Here is a 4,687-nt window from a genome sequence, read left to right as displayed (position 1 = left end):
TTTTAAATACTAGAAATAGGGGTTGGGGAAATGGCTCGGTAGAATAAGCACTTGCCTGGCAAGCACAAGGGCCTGAGTTAAAACCCCAGTTCCACGAAAAAAAAATAATAATAATAAATAAATACTAGAAATAAAGCTATTCGCTATAAGCAATTTATAAGCATCAACCTAGAGTTAAACTTAAAAAAAGAGAAAGAAATGGGAAGACATGTAAGCAAGATGTAACCCCAGTTTCCAGCCCATCAAGGGCAAATCCAGGGGACAATGAGGTCAAACAATTGAAAAACTACCTACCTGGGCTCTCTGAAATGATAATAGCAGAGGTAAAAAGCAGATGAATAGGGATCTAGAAAAAAGAAATAAAAGTTTATCAGATAACTATAGAAATGATGACCATAATGAAAGACATGCTTAGTGATTCTAGAGCAAATACAAGTTTAAAAAAACAAAGGTACTTAGGGAAATGATGTAAATCATGAATGCTCAACATAGGATAAAAATGGACTCCATGAAAAAGATTCAAACAGCTATCCAGGAAATGATGAAAAATTCCATTGAAAGTATGCCCAGTAGAACAAGCCAATGTAAGGACAGAATATCAAATATAGAAGAAAAGATTATGATTAGTGATCATGAAAATAAAGATTTCCTAAAAGAACTGTGAAAAAGCAATCCAACAGCTGCTAGATAATGTAAAGAAAAATGACATAAAAGTGATTGGAGTCAAAAAAAAAAAAAAAAGCAAAGATAATGCAAATGACAAAAAAAAAAAAAATCTTATTCACAAATGTAATGGCAGAAAACTTCCCAATCAGGGAAAAAGAATTTGACATACACATAAGTGGAGGTATATAGAACTCCAATTATCTATGATCAAAAATAAATGCATATAATAATCAAGATTCCAGAAATTCAACACAAGAAAAAAATATTAAAAGTTGTTAGAGAAAATGACCTATTGAGGAAAGCCCATCCAAACCACATCAGACTTAACACAAACCCTCAAGCCAGCGAGAGCTTGGTGAGAATTATTTTAATCCCTAAAAGAAAACAACCTCCAGCCCCTCAAAACTACCTTTCAAAATTGATGGAGAGTTAAGACACTTCCATGACAAAGAACACCTGACAAAATTCCATGACAAAGAACACCTGACAAAAATTCACCAAGACAGCACTAAAGAATATTGTGAAGGACACTCTAGAAAGAGATAATAAAGAGTACAACTCCATGATCCAAAAGATAATGAATCCACCAGACATAGCAAGTGATTAAATAGAGGGAGAAAAAAGGGAACAAACAACAGAAAAATAACATGACAAGGATAAGTCAATGTTTATCAGTTATAATCATCAATGTTAATGGTTTCAATTCACCAGTCAAAAGAAACAGCCTGGCAAAATGGACCAAGAAGCAAGATCCAACAATATTCTTTGTACAAGGAACACATTTAATTAAAAAAAATAATATCCTGAAAATCAAAGGATGGAAAACAATATCTCATGTGACAGAAACTTGGAAGAAAACAGGGGTAACTATACTATATGCAGAAGTGAATTTCAAGCCAAGATTGATTCAGAGAAACAAAGGTCCTTACATCCTTGTAAAGGGAACAATCCAAGAGGAAGAGATAATAATCATAAATATAAATGCACCAAATATCAGCATATCCAACTATATAAAATAAATACTAACAGACATGAAAAATGAAATAAACACTAACACAGTTATAATGGTGGACCTCAATACACCACTGTCACAAATAGATGAATTAACAAGACCAAAAAAAAAATCAACAAAGCGTATCAGAATGTAAGCCTTTGAACAAATGGACTTAGTAGATGTCTATAGAGTGTTCCACTTCACAACATCAGAATACTCATTTTTTTCAGCTGCACAGGGGACATTATCCAAAATAGATTTTATACTAGCTCACAGAACATACTTAAGTAAACACAAAGGAACTGAAATTATCCCATGTATATTATCAAACCATAGTGAAATAAGGATTTCTTTTTTCTTTTTTTCTTTTTTTTTCTGCGAATGCCTTCAGGGCAGGTTTGGCTGGCTTGAGTTGTGGGGACTGAACCACAGCAACCTGAGCCTGACTGCTTTGTTGAAGCAGCCACTTAAACAACTGAGCTACGGGGCAAGCCCCTCAGACCATAGTGAAATGAAAGTGGAAATCAGTGACAAAAGGAACTACAAGAACATAAACAAATGGAAATTAGATAGCACCCTCCTGAACAATGAATGGATCATATATGAAGTGAAAAAAGAAATTCGAAATTCTAAAATTAAATAATAATGCCAATACAACATACTGAAACTCAAGGGACAAAAGGAAAGAAGTCTTATGAAAGAGATTTATAACAGTGAATTGCCATGTCAGAAAAACAGTTGAGTCCTATTGCCACACACCTGTAGTCCTAGCCCTTGGGAGGCTGAGGCAGGATGATCACTGCAAGTTTGAGGCCACCCTGGGCTCCTTAGTGAATTCAAGGCCAGCCTGAACTACAGAGTGAGACCCTGTCTTAAAACAAAACAAAACAAAACAAAACAAAACAAAACAAAACAAAACAAAACAGAGACAGTTCAAATAAACAATCTAGTGTTGAACCTAAAACTTCTAGAAAAGAAGAGCAAGGCAAGCTGAAAACTCGTACAACAGAGGAAATGGTAAAGATCAGAGCAAAAATTAATTCAGTGGAGTCTAAGAAACCAATACAAAGAATCAATATATTAATAAGTTGGTTCTTCGGAAGATTAAATAAAATTGACCAACCATTACTTATCCTTGTGAAAAATGGAAAGGAAAGACTCAAATCCATGCAAGTAGGAATGAAAAGGGTGAAGTTACAACAGATCCTGCTGAAATCCAGAAGATCATCTGTACCTACTTTGAGAAGTTGTATTCTGCTGAAATGGAAAAGACAAAAGAAACGGACAGATGCTAGATACATATGAATTACCAAGATGAATCAATATATAAAATTTTTAAATAAGTCAACATCAGTCAATGATATTAAAGACATAATTAAAAACTTACTGACAAAAGAGATCCCAGGCTCTAACAGATTCACTGCTGAATTCTATAAGAAATTTAGGGAAAGGCACCGCATATGGCTGACCATTGACAGGATAGACAATTCCTGCCAGGTGTGCACCACCATCAGGACTGTAGCCATATGACTGAAAGGTAGGTGCAGCACAGGACATGTAAGGAAGGGGCAAAGAAGCCACAACAGCCTTTTCTGACAGGATAGCAGAGCCCATACAAGCTGTAATTGTTCTGGAATCCTGAAGTGTGAATTTCCAAGCCAAACAATCACCTGTGCTTTCTGCACAATGACTGATTATGTTCCATCTTGGCAAACAATCTGAAGTAGAAAAATCTTTTGGCTTCCCATCTGGAGGCTGAATATCACTACACTTATGCCCTGTGGGGATCTTGATGCAGTCCGCTGGCATGTGGACATTATCCTCAACTCTGTCATGTCTGATCATCATAATAGGTCAAATCTGACTGTAGGTCAAACCAATTCTTCTTCCAGCACTTCACAATAGTACTCTGTCACAGCAATCATTTACTCTTCACAAATGCCTTCTCTTTTCCTGTGAATAAGGGGCCCCAACAGAAGCAGGGCAAAGGCCCCATGGAAAGCCTGGGGTACTCCACCCCTGAACACATTTAAGAAGAGAGAAAATATTATGAGGAAAGATCAGAAACCACAGTGAGTGTGAAATTTTCAAAATGTTATTACAGGGCCAGTGAGATAGCTCAGAGGACTAAGTGTCTGCTTCAGCAAACACAGGGACTGAGGTTGGATCCTCAGCACCACATGCTGCACTGGCCCTGCACCTGGGCATGTTGAGCTTTTCATTGAAAGCCTGTGATCCCAGTGCTAGGGAGGCTGAAGACAGGAGGATCCTACGAGTCCAAACTGTGTACCAAACACATAAAATCAAGAATAAAAAAAAAATGTTATTCCAGTAAAAGACACATTGCCATTAACCCCATCACAATGTTTCCTCTTGCTTGAACACGTGGAGCCCAAAACTCTTGCCGCATTCTGAGTCTGTTCTGGAAGTCCTTCTTCTGAATGTCTTTATTTGTGTTGTCATGGCTGCTTTGATGTCAGGTCCTCAGTTGATTCAAAAAGTTTGCTTTTCATTAGTATTTAACTTTGGGGAAGAGCCAGAAGTTTTAAGGCTGCAAGCTCTGGGGAAAAAGGTGGGTGTGAACCCACCACCATGTTTTTAGGCACCTGTCTTTCCATTGGCTGATACTCTGGCAGCACCATTCCACATTTCACACGGCATCACAAAAGGCACAAAAGAGGACTTCTATAATTGGCTCAGAAAGTGGCAAAAATGACATGATAAGCATGTGTGAAGTGAGAGGAAGTACTCAGGGAGATTTATGACACTGTTTCCTTTACTACAATAAAGTTGTTATTTAAACATAAAAAAAAAAAGAAACTTAGGGAAGACATAACACCAATATTTCTCAAACTCTTTAATGAAGTCAAAAGGAAAGTAATGTTCCTAAACTGATTCCTGGAAGCAAATTTTACCCTGATGTCACAACCAGGGAAAGATTCAACTAAAAAAAGAGGGAGAAGCAGAAGCAGAAGGAGGAGAAGAGAAGAAGGAGCAGGAAAAAGAGAGAGAAAGAGAAAGAGAAAG

The 4,687-nt window shown here is 37.0% G+C and overlaps 1 pseudogene; it reads right to left on the bottom strand.

The window, feature by feature from the left end:
• Positions 1-3,043: 3,043 nt before the first annotated feature.
• The window catches only part of LOC101576737, a 12,204-nt pseudogene continuing 10,560 nt past the window's right edge, over positions 3,044-4,687 (bottom strand).

The sequence above is a fragment of the Octodon degus genome, unplaced genomic scaffold, assembly GCF_000260255.1.
Source record: "Octodon degus isolate 3935 unplaced genomic scaffold, OctDeg1.0 scaffold00233, whole genome shotgun sequence".
NCBI lineage: Eukaryota > Metazoa > Chordata > Mammalia > Rodentia > Octodontidae > Octodon > Octodon degus.
This window is presented reverse-complemented; position numbering and strand designations above follow the sequence as displayed.